At 31.8% G+C, this 15982-nt stretch overlaps 1 protein-coding gene across 2 annotated transcripts in view; it reads left to right on the top strand.

Moving 5' to 3' along the window:
• LOC143047697 (uncharacterized) overlaps positions 1 to 11983 on the top strand; it is a 43112-nt gene extending 31129 nt beyond the window's left edge. For both annotated transcript variants that reach the window (XR_012969635.1, XR_012969636.1), the window contains 3 exons: positions 10002 to 10110; positions 10955 to 11057; positions 11850 to 11983. The gene's annotated coding sequence lies outside the window, so the exon portion shown is untranslated. The remainder of the gene's footprint in view (positions 1 to 10001; positions 10111 to 10954; positions 11058 to 11849) is intronic.
• Positions 11984 to 15982: the final 3999 nt, after the last annotated feature.

The raw sequence follows: 15982 nt of genomic DNA on the forward strand, positions 1-15982 counted from the left end.
AAAATTCTTTCGATCGGACCGTGCAAGGGCTGTATAGCCAGTCAAGGTCGTTAAAAACTTCCATTTGTTGTTGAAAATACTTCATATGAGTTAAAATGTATTATTCCTTAGGAAGTGTTGGAGCGAAATATCTTAACACTCAAATGGCAGTTGACTTTGGCTACTCTTTAAGCAAACATGTTTGATAATTATTGCGTTAAACCGTTTTTTGTCGAGCCTGCAACTTTTGTTGCAGAAAGCTCGACATAGGGATAGTGATCCGGCGGCGGCGGCGGTGTTAGCTAACTTCTTAAAAGCTTTATATTTTAGAAGGTGGAAGACTTGGATGCTTCATACTTTGTATATAGATGCCTCATGTTACGAAGTTTCTGTCAGTCACATGTCCAATGTCCTTGACCTCATTTTCATGGTTCAGTGACCACTTGAAAAAAAAGTTCAAATTGTTTATAATGTTGAATTCTCTCTTATTATAAGTAACAGGATAACTATATTTCATATGTGCATACCTTGCAAGGTCCTCATGTCTGTCAGACAGTTTTCACTTGACCTCGACCTCATTTCATGGATCAGTGAACAAGGTTAAGTTTTGGTGGTCAAGTCCATATCTCAGATACTATAAGCAATAGGGCTAGTATATTCGGTGTATGGAAGGACTGTAAGGTGTACATGTCCAACTGGCAGGTGTCATCTGACCTTGACCTCATTTTCATGGTTCAGTGGTTATAGTTAAATTTTTGTGTTTTGGTCTGTTTTTCTCGTACTATATGCAATAGGTCTACTATATTTGTTGTATGGAATGATTGTAAGGTGTACATGTCTAGCGGGCAGATGTCATGTGACCTTGACCTCATTTTCATGGTTCAGTGGTCAATGTTAAGTTTTTGAGTTTTGGTCTTTTTATCTAATACTCTATGCTATAGGTCAACTATATTTGGTGTATGGAAATATTTTATGATCTTTATGTCAGTCGCGCAGGTTTTATTTGACCGTGACCTCATTTCACGGTTCATTGCACAGTGTTAAGTTTTTGTGTTTTGGTCTATTTTTCTTAAACTATAAGTAATAGGTCAACTATATATGTTGTATAGAAGCATTGTTAGCTGTACATGTCTGCCTGTCATGGTTCATCTGACCTTGACCTCATTTTCAAGGTTCATTGGTCTTTGTTTAGTTATCTTGGTTAATGTTAAGTTTATGTGACAGTTGTTATAAAGCTTAACTTTATACTTAGGACTATCAACATAATATCAATGGTTAGTATAGAAGGCGAGACATTTCATCGTGTGCACTCTTGTCTCCCAATATACAGGAATTTTACTGATTTGATCATGTTAATTAAATTATTACCGGCAGTCATGGTTTACAGTTACAAATATATATTGTAATATTCAACATTGGGAACAAGGTTTGTTCAATATATTAAAAAGCTTCCATAGTGTTGCTGTTTGCATGATTAAGGAGACCAATTACCATTTAACTTACTGAGCATACATTTTTCGTATCGACTACATACAAAATGACTACTAACGAACATTGATGTGTAGTGTAGAAATCTGAAATGCAGAAAACAAGTCTTTTCCTTTCTGTATCTTCCTCCTGAGGTAAGGGGTACATTGTAGTATGATAGTCACTTTAAATCTTTATTGAATGTAATTTGGTCATAATTAAAAAAACACTGAAATTTAAAATGGAAATCATTTCTTAATTCCTTGGTTTCAAAATTCCAACAGGGAACATACTTTATATTATTATCACCGAAACGTCTCAAAAATTGGTTTATTGTTACAATAACATTTCTTAATTGTTATATGAATTGAAATACAATGTTTCATGATTAACATATTCATCCTGTACAGGGGAACACTTCAACATTTATTTATAGTTTTGGAAAGAGGAAGTCATGGGGATGTCATGATTAGAATTTTTTTGAGTTAATTGACCGAACAGGAAAGTGATGCAATTTCATTATGGTCTCCAATATATTTCCCTATGCTAGAAGATATGTTATCCTCAATAAAGGTTTACAAATAAGATTTTAACCAGATTCCCAGAGGAAAAAGCAGTTATTGATTTAGGGATGAATGATGGGCGGGTGTTATTGATGACAAAATGGAGGTCAAGTTCAATATAGACAATTTTCACTGTCACCCATATGCTGTCACAGTTCCCGGGTTGTCTTTTCTTCGAAGAATGAAAAATTGTCTTTACAATTGTGTCTGGGCTTTAACTCACAACTGTTCCACCAAAGCTTTTCAAATTTTGATATCTTGTCACTGATGACAAATTAGGTCAAGCTCAAAATTGAATATTTTCACTTTTACAATGGACCTTTTGATATTGAAAAATGCCAGGACACAAATAAATGTTAAAAAAATATTGGATGCACTACATGTCAGAGACCCAGATGGGATCTCATTGTCCACAAGTCATCAATCAACTGAATCAGTTACACTCTTAGGGTTTACAGTAATATAAACTTGGAAATGGGGCATTCATCAAAAATATGGCTCATATCGTAATGGAAGACTTGATGGTGAATTTTGTTCAAGGGGATTTGCGTGAGAGATTGCTTACTGTTTGGAGGTATATTCTTACTGCAGTTGGGATTAATACAGTCTGTATTCATGATAATTACTTAAAATTTTCTTTTAGAACAGGTACTCATTAATGAAATTTTTTGAATATAGAGCTTTTGACTTTAAAAGTTCAATTTTAGTAAATGTTGAAGAAAGGCTGCTGTCTGTTCTTACTCAATACTTTTAGGTAAGTTTATATCTGTTGTAAATAAAAATTGCATGATATAATGATATGTGATGTTGGTATATACTATTTAAAACTTGTCACATTTCTGATGTTGAAAGGGTGGCAGGGAGTTACGTCCTTGCTTTGTATCTATTGCTTTCTCTTTTGACTTTTAGCAAATATCGAGAACATAATTATGAAAATATATAAAACTGATGGAAGCTCTGATAAAATGCCAAACTATGGATTGTAGAAAATCGTTATGCTATTCACATAAAACAAATATTGACCGTACATGAAGGGTTTTCTTTGGTTTGGTGATGGTAGTCCTTATTTGCTTATTAAATGATATCATTATAAAAATTGCCATGTGAATTAATCACAAACGGGATTGCATCAAGGCTGTGCCTTAAGATTAAAATCCATTACTGAAAGTTGGATTTCGTTTGACGCTCGTAGGAGGATGGCATATTGAAACTGATATTGAGGTGTCCACCTTTTCTGCATCTATTCCAAAGAAATTGACTGAATTATAAACAAGTTCTTTGGGTCATATTCACAGATATTTTTAACATATCACAGATGTCAATTGCTGACTTTAGTTATAATTATAAGAGTTACTACTTGCATGACATTGGATTTAAAATTAACATACCATAAAAAACATTAACTCTTACATAATATGAAGAAAATATTATGCTGTACTGTGTATGGGTAAGAAAAAGCTAGCTACTAAACAAAGAAAAGGAAATGCATTTTCCATTGCAACAATCTAAACAAATTTTGTTATTTGCAAAGTATTGCCTATTTGTTATAAAAGCATATCCTTTTTTAATAGGAATTAGAAAGAGCAATACCCAAATCCATTGAAATGGTTAATATGGTATATATCCAGTAAAAGGGCCATTAGCTGTCCTATTTATATTCATCTCTCATTTGACTCTAATTCTCCAATTTAATTTATTACATACCATAAACATATGCAAATTACAAATAATCCAAATGAAACAATAGCTACCTTTCGAGTTCGATGCATTTCCGTTAAAAACTCTGTTTTTTTTGTGAACATCATTCCTGCGTTTAGGGGCATCGTCATTTCCGTTCCAATGTTGAGCAATCGGTTGGAAAACTATGATGATATATTGCACGAATTATTTGGCAAATTGAATTCTCATAATTGACAATATTGCACGAATTATTTGGCAAATTGAATTCTCATAATTGACAATCAGCACTGCTGTATTTGAGGAATTTGGATTAAGTACCTACAGAACAAACATTATTTCTAATGAATCCTACACAACAACACTAAGACGCATGATGAACGTGAATAGTGCAGGGATACATGCAATCCCCTCTATCTTGTAAATGACATCATAAAGGCGCGCATAATTGACAAGTTTTGTCCTGTGACAGATGAACTAGAAAGTGGTCTATAAACAATGCATGGACTTAATATGATAATGTATCAGCATTTTGTGTAGATTTTAAACTAGATACCATCCAAATAACCATAAAGGTGGTATATGAAGAATGCCGATAGATTTTTCTTGGTGTGTTTGACTATGTCATGGATTCAAAAAAGGTTCATAAACTATCTTTTTACCTGTACAAGAATTATTTTTTGGGGGTAGAATTGATCATACAAATTTTTCTTCTTATTGACTCCTTTGTTTCACTTTCAATAGTGTCCTTTATTTTTAACTTTAAACATACTTAGCACACGAGTAACCCCATTTCAATCTAAGGGTCAAATTGAAGGTCACAAATATACATGCATGTTGTCTCAAATGAGGTTGAAAATTGGGCTTATTTGACAAAACTGAATCTAAGTCAACACTAATGCCTCTTTGAAGAAAAGGAATTATACATAGATTGATATAAGCAAACTTGTTTGTAGAAAAATCTGCAATGTTTTGAAAATTACACCATAAAACTACATTAAACAGATAAGAGGGTGTAGCAAGGAAAGTATTCGCTACACATGAAAGCGATGTACATGTCAAATTAAGTGACAAAGTTTGTACAACCAAAAGTGGCAGTAATTTAAAATTCATAGATAAAAAATAATTTTCAATGGAAGATGAAATAAAATCTGGAAGAGAGAAATAAAACCAGAAAAATTCTTGATCAAGCCTGCTGATGGCAACACATTTATTAGTTGTTTATTTTTCAATCATAAGTTCAGTGTGTGCCTTAGATTTTTTAACAAACAATCATGGAATTTTAACCTTTTTTTATACGACCGCAAATTTTGAAAAAATTTTCGTCGTATATTGCTATCACGTTGGCGTCGGCGTCGTCGTCGTCGTCCGGCGTCCGAATACTTTTAGTTTTCGCACTCTAACTTTAGTAAAAGTGAATAGAAATCTATGAAATTTTAACACAAGGTTTATGACCATAAAAGGAAGGTTGGTATTGATTTTGGGAGTTTTGGTCCCAACATTTTAGGAATAAGGGGCCAAAAAGGGCCCAAATAAGCATTTTCTTGGTTTTCGCACCATAACTTTAGTTTAAGTTAATAGAAATCTATGAAATTTTGACACAAGGTTTATGACCACAAAAGAAAGATTGGGATTGATTTTGGGAGTTTTGGTTTCAATAGTTTAGGAATAAGGGGCCAATAAAGGGCCCAAATAAGCATTTTTCTTGGTTTTTGCACAATAACCTTAGGTTAAGTAAATGGAAATCTATGAAATTTAAACACAATGTTTATGACCACAAAAGGAAGGTTGGTATTGATTTTGGGAGTTTAGGACCCAACAGATTAGGAATTAGGGGCCAAAAAGGGACCCAAATAAGCATTTTTCTTGGTTTTCGCACTATAATGTTAGTATAAGTAAATACAAATCTATGAAATTTAAACACAAGGCTTATGACCATAAAAGGAAGGTTGGTATTGATTTTGGGAGTTTTGGTCCCAACAGTTTAGGAAAAAGGGGCCCAAAGGGTCCAAAATTAAACTTTGTTTGATTTCATCAAAATTGAATAATTGGGGTTCTTTGATATGCCGAATCTAACTGTATATGTAGATTCTCAACTTTTGGTCCCGTTTTCAAATTGGTCTACATTAAGGTCCAAAGGGTCCAAAATTAAACTTAGTTTGATTTTGACAAAAAATGAATCGGTTGGGTTCTTTGATATGTTGAATCTAAAAATGTACTTAGATTCTTGATTATTGAAGTTTTTTTGGTCCAGTTTTCAAATTGGTCTACATTAAGGTCCAAAGGGTCCAAAATTAAACTTTGTTTGATTTCATCAAAAATTGAATCCTTGGGGTTCTTTGATATGCCAAATCTAACTGTGTATGTAGATTCTTCATTTTTGGTCCTGTTTTCAAATTTCAAATTCTACATTAAAGTCCAAAGGGTCCAAAATTAAACTAAGTTTGATTTTAACAAAAATTGAATTCTTGGGCCTCTTTGATATGCTGAATCTAAACATGTACTTAGATTTTTGATTATGGGCCCAGTTTTCAAGTTGGTCCAAATCAGGATCTAAAATTATTATATTAAGTATTGTGCAATAGCAAGTCTTTTCAATTGCACAGTATTGTGCAATGGCAAGAAATATCTAATTGCACAATATTGTGAAATAGCAAATTTTTTTTTAATTAGAGTTATCTTTCTTTGTCCAGAATAGTAAGCAAGAAATATCCTATTTGTGCAATAGCAAGAATTTTTTTTAATTGGAGTTATCTTTCTTTGTCCAGAATCAACTTAAATCTTTGTTATATACAATATACAATGTATATACACTTTTTACTACCAACTGATAAATTTAAATAATCTTTACCATTCAGTGATAACAAGCAGTTTTTTTACATCTTAATATTTTATGATGTATTTAAATGAGTAGTTATTGTTGCAAACTCCATTAGAAATTTGAATTGATATCAGTTTTGAAAAAGGGAAACGGGATGTGAAAAAAAAGGGGGGGGGGGGGTTAAATTTTTCTCATTTCAGATTTCATAAATAAAAAGAAAATTTCTTCAAACATTTTTTTGAGAGGATTAATATTCAACAGCATAGTGATTAGCTCAAAGGCAAAAAAACCTTTTAAGTTCATTAGACCACATTCATTCTGTGTCAGAAACCTATGCTGTGTCAACTATTTAATTTTAGATTTAAAAAGTTTGAAGAAGAAATCTTTAATTGATTTGTAAAATCTTGGCATTTGTTTTGTGTAAAAAAAAACCATGTAATGTCAAAAATTTGATCACAATCCAAATTCAGAGCTGTATCATGCTTGAATGTTTTGTCCATACTTGCCCCAACTGTTCAGGGTTCGACCTCTGCGGTCGTATAAAGCTGCGCCCTGCGGAGCACCTGGTTTTATCATGAGCACCATATCCACATCCAATTTTTTCATATATTACTGATAAATGTACTTTTTTTTTTTGGATTGGCCTTTTTTATACGACCGCAAAATTTGAAAAATTTTTCGTCGTATATTGCTATCACGTTGGCGTCGTCGGCGTCGTCGGCGTCGTCGTCGTCGTCGTCGTCGTCCGAATACTTTTAGTTTTCGCACTCTAACTTTAGTAAAAGTGAATAGAAATCTATGAAATTTTAACATAAGGTTTATGACCACAAAAGGAAGGTTGGGATTGATTTTGGGAGTTTTGGTCCCAACAGTTTAGGAATTAGGGGCCAAAAAGGGCCCAAATAAGCATTTTCTTGGTTTTCGCACTATAACTTTAGTTTAAGTAAATAGAAATCTATGAAATTTTGACACAAGGTTTATGACCACAAAAGAAAGGTTGGGATTGATTTTGGGAGTTTTGGTTCCAACAGTTTAAGAATTAGGGGCCAAAAAAGGGCCAAAATAAGCATTATTCTTGGTTTTCGCACAATAACTTTAGTATAAGTAAATAGAAATCAATGAAATTTAAACACAAGGTCTATGACCACAAAAGGAAGATTGGGATTGATTTTGGGAGTTGAGGTCCAAACAGTTTAGGAATAAGGGGCCAAAAAGGGGCCCAAATAAGCATTTTTCTTGGTTTTTGCACCATAACATTAGTATAAGTAAATAGAAATCTATGAAATTTAAACACAAGGTTTATGACCATAAAAGGAAGGTTGGGTTTGATTTTGGGAGTTTTGGTCCTAACAGTTTAGGAATAAGGGCCCAAAGGGTCCAAAATTGAACTTTGTGTGATTTCATCAAAAATTGAATAATTGGGGTTCTTTGATATGCCGAATCTAACTATGTATGTAGATTCTTAAGTTTTGGTCCCATTTTCAAATTGGTCTACATTATGGTCCAAAGGGTCCAAAATTAAACTTAGTTTGATTTTAACAAAAATTGAATCCTTGGGGTTCTTTGATATGCTGAATTTAAAAATGTACTTAGATTTTTAATTATTGGCCTAGTTTTCAAGTTAGTCCAAATGGGGGTCCAAAATTAAACTTTGTTTGTTTTCATCAAAAATTGAATAATTGGGGTTCTTTGATATGCCAAATCTAACTGTGTATGTAGATTCTTAATTTTTGGTCCAGTTTTCAAATTGGTCTACATTAAGGTCCAAAGGGTCCAAAATTAAACTAAGTTTGATTTTAACAAAAATTAAATTCTTGGGCTTTTTTGATATGCTTTATCTAAATATGTACTTTGATTTTTGATTATGGGCCCAGTTTTCAAGTTGCTCCAAATCAGGATTCCATATCAAGTATTGTGCAATAGCAAGAAATTTTCAATTGCACAGTATTGCACAATAGCTAGAAATATCTAATTGCACAATATTATGCAATAGCAATTAATTTTCAATTGGAGTTATCTTTCTTTGTATAGAATATAGTAGTTGATAATATATGTTGGAAATTTGCCAGACATGACTATGATGTCATTTTCTATTTTTATTTGCCAATAACTTTATGTAAATAACTTCATTGGAAATTTGCCAATATAAAATGTTGCTGATGAAGCTTTTTTTCCTTATCTTATCTAAAATGTTTTTAGATAATGTATGTTGGACATTTGCCAGACATGACTATGATGTCATTTTCTATTTTTATTTGCCAATAACTTTATGTAAATAACTTCATTGGAAATTTTCCAATATAAAATGTTGCTGATGAAGTTTTTTTTATTGTTTTATACAATAAACAATGTATAATTACTTTTACTACCAACCAATCTTTACCATTCAGTGATAACAAGCACTTTATTTTACATTTTAATATTTTATGATGTATTTAAAAGAGTGGTTATTGTTGCAAACTCCAATAGAAATTTGAATTGATATCAGTTTTGGAAAAAGGGAAGCGGGGATGTGAAAAAAAAGAGGGGGGGGTTTAAATTTTTCTCATTTCAGATTTCATAAATAAAAAGAAAATTTCTTCAAACATTTTTTTGAGAGGATTAATATTCAACAGCATAGTAAATTGCTCAAAGGCAAAAAAAACCTTTTAAGTTCATTAGACCACATTCATTCTGTGTCAGAAACCTATGCTGTGTCAACTATTTAATTTTAGATTTAAAAAGTTTGAAGAAGAAATCTTTAATTGATTTGTAAAATCTTGACATTTGTTTTGTGTAAAAAAAAACCATGTAATGTCAAAATTTGATCACAATCCAAATTCAGAGCTGTATCACGCTTGAATGTTTTGTCCATACTTGCCCCAACTGTTCAGGGTTCGACCTCTGCGGTCGTATAAAGCTGCGCCCTGCGGAGCACCTGGTTTTTATTAGAAAGCTTGGGACTTTAATGTTTTTCTTGACTTGTGACGATGATGTTTCTGATGTTTCCTTATGGAGTCAATAGCTATAAAAGCAATTCAGATTCCATAGAACCTCTAGTATTTGGTACACCGTATGCACCTTAGTTTCTATGAATATATGACAACCCTCTCTAGGTCAACATCTTTAATAGGACTTTGGAATTTATACTCCAACCTATATACTTCGACATATTATTTCTTTATTAACAGTTTTATTAAAATATTTATTTACAAAGAAGTCCAATATGAGTGAATCAAGGTTTCATTGAAATTACACCTTGGTGGATTGTTGTTGACTTTGCAATAAAAAAAATGAAATTAAACCTGAGATGGTGAGGAGTAATATATTTTCCATTATAAGATGGAAATTTCTCTTTTGTAGATCTATTGATTTGGGTCAGCTAGTCTTGAGGTTGATTAGTAAAGACAAGACATGACTTTTTTATATGCAGTGAATAAACATGATTTTGTTTAAAACATTTGACATTGTTATATTTTGGGCATTCATTGATATTTTAGACATTTATTTTATAGGTCAGAAGCACTGGATGATATAAATTGATGTCACCTTGACTAGATTATGCTCCAATTGATGGAATTTGTTTAAGTATCTGACCCTGAAGTTGATCTGGACAGATCGAAGGTAATTTCATATTGATAATAAAAAAATGTTTTGTTTAATTTGGAAATAATATTATTTGAAATAAGAACATGTGGTATGATTGCAAATGAGAAAGTTATTGATCAGAGACCAAATGACTTGGATGTATTAAAACAACTATAGATCACAGTATGGCATTGGACAATGAGCAAAACCCATACCTGATAGTAAGCTATAAAAAGACATGACATGACCAGATATATGTTAATGTATAAAGAAAACCAGCAGCCTGGTATATGACACAAACCAAAAAACTAAAAACAAATATGATGCACCCTAAATAGTAACAACTGAAAATGTAAGTTCTGGGGTAGAGTTATATTTTTTCCAATCACTAGAACATTTTTCTAAAATGGAAATCAAGGTAAAGATTGTTGATACCAGGTGTCTTTTTGATAATTTTATAAATCAGATTTTTGTAGTTAAATTGATTAATGATTTGGGGATGTATGGCAGACTGGTGAGTGGGCAGTCAGCTGCCAAACAGTCTCCCCAATAACATGAGAACCACCAGTTACCATGGTTACTGTATCTATATAAATAGGGTGCAAACATTAATCCACCATTCTCCCTATGATGAAGGTCCCTTTGGACTGAAATCGGTCAGGCTAGGAAACATCACCAGGCACTGTTTATTGTGTGTATTGGCATATATACTCATATGTTGTCTGCTCTATGGTCAAGTTGTTGTCGCTTTGACACATTCCCCATTTTCTCTCTCAATTTTACTATGTTTTTTACCAAAAGAATATTACTAATCAACTTTTTGTACAGCAAAGTTTTTAAAGGAATTCATTTGATAATTATCATTATGTACTTATTTCAGGTTCTGAATTTGTGTTCAGCTTAATAAGCGGGTGGATAAAAAAAAAGATAAAAGATGCTTTTTAACTGCATTGTTCAAGAAAAGTAAACCATTGTTTGAAGAGGTAAGTTATCTGCTCTGTGGTAAGGTTGTCTCTTTGACACATTTGCCATTTTCATTCTCAATTTTTTTAGATTCATTCAATGTTCCATTAAAATTAAAAAATAATCTACAAAGAAGACTTTATGTCATTTTATTAGATCAATTTCACTGTGTTGGAAATCATTTACCATTTAACCAGTTTTGTAGTAGGTTGTTAAGTTATAAATATTGTAAACTTATCAAGAAGAAATTCAAATTTTGTGGTGTTTAAGCAAAATTATGCAAGGCTGTGCCAGAACATATCTAACTTGACCAAGAAAACATTTGCATATAGATTTCTGAGAATGGTTTGGCTTAGTACATATTTTGTAAGAAAGAGCAGTGGATCTAAAATTGCCTATGAAATGAGGAGAATTGCCAATTAAACAAGTGTCCACTTGTAACCAAATGACATGGATGTAAGCAACTCTAGGTCATTATACAGTCTTCTACAATGAGATCCTCAGAAAAAAACGTACTGAATAGTAAGCTTTAAAAGGCCCCTTCATGATAAAATAAAAAAACCAATGCAAACTAATAAATCAACAGCCTGATTAATAACAACTACCACTGAAAACTTAAGTTTCCAGAGGAAAAAGATCATGTAATTATTTATGTCACTACACTATTCAGATAACAAAAATTCTGGATTTTAGTCCTACCAGAATAAAGTAACCAAAACATAGGGCTTTATATAGTTTTTTATATGAAAAACATACTAATATTTTACACTTTTTTTAAATAACATTCATCGCATCATCCTTTTTTCTTGCAGAAAACACACTGGATGGAGATGGGTGTTTTATAAATCATGGAGAATGGAAGATGCTTGACATGTTATAATGACAGTTGTGACTATTTTGAGAAAGAAACAAATTAAATGATCAGAAAATAAATTATAAACTAGAATTCTAGAAGTTTTTACAAGCAATCAGAACAGAGAACATCAATTTTGGCTCACCTGGCGAGCTTTCTCATCACTTGGCATCCGTCATCTTCCCTCGTCGTCGTTAACTTTTATAAAAAATCTTCTGCTCTGAAACTACTTGTATAATTTAACCAAACTTGCCCACAATCATCATTGGGCATCTAGTTTAAAAGATTTTGATGACTCCAGCTGCAAACAAAGATGGTCGACATTGCTAAAAATAGAACACAGGGATAAAATAAAAGTTTAGTTTATTATTTTCAAAACTGTCTAAGAGAAAATCAAAAATGAGGCAAAAATGTTCAGAATAATTGTCTATATTAGTCATAACTATCAGACAACTTCTTATTTGAGTTATTTCCCTTAAATGACAAATTTACCATTTCTGTTAAGTTTTGATTATTATCTTGAAAACTGTTATAGATAATATTCTTATAATTGATATAGAGAAACTTTAAATTGAAATAATGATTAGCATGACAAGTTTTACAAATAAGTCCTATTTTTCTAAATCGTCAGTTCATTTCAAATTAGAGTTATTGCCCTTTGATGACAATTTTACCATTTTTTTTGCGTTTTTGCCTTGCATCATAAAAATTATGATAAATAGAAACTTAAATCACAAACATTATCAACAAGACAAGTTTGTAGACTGTCACTCTTTGTATGAGTGATTTCACATAAATTAGGATTTTTTTGCCCTCTTGTTTTTTGAGCAAAAACCAAAGAAGAAAAGGAACACTTAATAGATTTAATTATAGGCAATACCATATCAACAAAAGATATTTTTTTCATGAGTTCTGTTCTGTCTTCTATGTTGTAGATAGTCCTTTGTTGAATATACACATAGACCGAGGTGAGCCACACATTCTCTTTAGAGCCTCTAGTTATCCTTGGGATCTTTGTTGACAGAACTGGTTCATTATGTTTATTATACAACAGGCCAGTGATGAAGGGTCCTTCTTTATCTTCATTTGGTTAACTTCTATTAAATATAGACTTTCCGAAAAAACACAAATTGCCACTTGCACAGTTTTCAAAGATAATACTTGCATTATGCAATTAAAATTTTCAAAATTCTTAGACTGATCATGGACACTGCTAAGAGAGTATAAAAATGTTCTCCAAAATAGTATAACTTAGTAATGAGCATAAATCCTTTGATATAGTGAACTGTAGATGAGCATTTGTTCTTTTCACCATGTAGTGACCTTAAAGACCAGGCAACCTTTGATTTCGATTTTGGATGATGTAATTACTATGATGGAGCTTAAGGTCAAAGTTCTACAAAAGTATTTAGACACTTAACTTATCACACCTGACCAAAGTGAGCTCTTCTCGTTACTGGGTATTCAGCTTTAGTGCATTGAAAACTGCTATAAAGAGAACATTTGACATGTTTCGCAATGTTGAGATCTTTTTAAGGCAAAGATAATTCTCGTATGTGTCATTGCACTTAAATGAAGATTTCTACCAATTATTTTTCAGTTTCGCTTTTTATGCCTCTCAATTTGAAAAATTATACAATAAATATAGATAGATTCTTTGAATAGCAATTGATGTTTGTTTCTTTTAATGGTACATGTTGGTTATAGTCCAGTTTTTATGCCCAATTTAAGGGCATTATGTTTTCTGGTCTGTGGGTCAGTCAGTCTGTTTGTCCGTCTGTCCCGCTTCAGGTTTAAGTTTTTGGGCGAGTTGAGGTTAAAGTTTTTTAGTCAAGTTAAGGTTTAAGTTTTTTGGTCGAGGTAGTTTTTGATGAAGTTGAAGTCCAATCAACTTGAAACTTAGTATACATGTTCCCTATGACATGATCTTTCTAATTTTAATGCCAAATTAGAGGCTTTACCCCATGCACTGAATATAGAAAATAATAGTGTGGATGGGGTATCTGTGTACTGGGGACACATTCTTGTATAATAAGTGTACATAATCATTCAACTGTACTGACAATACACAAAAATCTCTGCAATAATCACCTCTTATTCACACCATTTTACACAAAACCGTATTGTATAAAAAATACTGTCTCAAATTATGAAATACAATATTTGGTGTAGGTATTTAATCAAGAAAAATATTTTCTTGTATTTTCTAAATGAAAAGAAATAAAAGTATATTTTCAGATTATCCAGTAAAAGTATAACACTTGCTTGATAGTTTCAACCTTGGAAAAAAAACCCACTAGATTCACATTTTTAACATTAAAGATTGGATTGATTGGTTCAATCATTCGAAACATGTCTAAGTTTCAAAACCTATATTGTTACATGTATTATGCCTGAGAAGGCTACATAATAATTTATATAATTTCAGAATATTTTAATAGTCCTTGAAGATAGTTCTGTAAAAATTATGGCACATGTCTCAAAAGCACAACATAAAATTAGGGTACATACATCATGAAACAATAAAATATTAGAATATATGTATAAAAAAGCATAATATAAATATTTGGGTTCATTTATCTTAAAACACAAGATGAATATTAAGGTACATGTACACGTATCAAATAGCTCTACATACAAGGGTACATGTATCAAAGAGCACAGAATAATTTTAGGGTACATGTATCAAAAAGCAGAATATAAATATTAGGATACATGCTTTGAAAGTACAACATAAATATAAGGATACATGTATCAAATGGCACACCATAAAAGGGTACATGTATCACCAAACAACAATATAAGGTTACAAGTATTGAAAGCACAACATAAATATCAAGGTACATGATTAAATAGCACAACATACAAGGGTACATGTATCAAAAAGCACAATATAAATATTGGGGAACATGTATCATTAATCACAATATAATATTAGTGTACATGTATCAAAAAAGTACAATATTATGAATATTAGGGTATATGCATCAAAAAGCACATTATAAATATTAATGTACATGTATCAAAAAGCACAACATAAATATTATGGAACCTGTCTCAAAAAGAACATAGATATTATGGTACATGACTTCTCAAAAAGAACAACATCCTCCTTTTTATACGACCGCACAAATTGAAAATTTTTTGGTCGTATATTGGTATCACGTTTGCGTCGTCGTCGCCGCATACTTTTAGTTTTCGCACTCTAACTTTAGTAAAAGTGAATAGAAATCTATGAAATTTTAACACAAGGTTAAGTATGACCACAAAAGGAAGGTTGGGATTGATTTTGGGAGTTTTAGTTCAAACAGTTTAGGAATTGGGCCAAAAAAGGGCCCAAATAAGCATTATTCTTGGTTTTCGCACAATAACTTTAGTATGAGTAAATAGAAATCAATGAAATTTAAACACAAGGTTTATGACCACAAAAGGAAGGTCGGGATTGATTTTGGGAGTTAATGTCTGAACAGTTTAGGAATTAGGGGCCAAAAAGGGGCCCAGGTAAGCATTATTCTTGATTTTCGCACCATAACTTTAGTATAAGTAAATAGAAATCTATGAAATTTAAACACAAGGTTTATGACCAATTAGGGAAGGTTGGGTTTGATTTTGGGAGTTTTGGTCCCTACAGTTTAGAAATAAGGGGCCCAAAGGGTCCAAAATTGAACTTTGTTTGATTTCATCAAAAATTGAATAATTGGGGTTCTTTGATATGCCGAGAATCTAACTGTGTATGTAGATTCTTAATTTTTGGTCCCGTTTTCAAATTGGTCTACATTAAGGTCCAAAGGGTCCAAAATTAAACTAAGTTTGATTTTAACAAAAATTGAGTTCTTGGGCTTTTTTGATATGCTGAATCTAAACATGTACTTCGATTTTTAATTATGGGCCCAGTTTTCAAGTTGGTTCAAATCAGGATCCAAAATTATTATATTAAGTATTGTGCAATAGCAAGAAATTTTCAATTGCATAGTATTCAGCAATAGCAAGAAATCTTCAATTGCACAGTATTGTGCAATAGCAAGAAATTTTCAATTGCACAGTATTGTGCAATAGCAAGAAATTTTCAATTGCACAGTATTGTGCTATAGC

Source organism: Mytilus galloprovincialis, chromosome 10 (genome assembly GCF_965363235.1).
Source record: "Mytilus galloprovincialis chromosome 10, xbMytGall1.hap1.1, whole genome shotgun sequence".
In the NCBI taxonomy this organism is placed as follows: domain Eukaryota; kingdom Metazoa; phylum Mollusca; class Bivalvia; order Mytilida; family Mytilidae; genus Mytilus; species Mytilus galloprovincialis.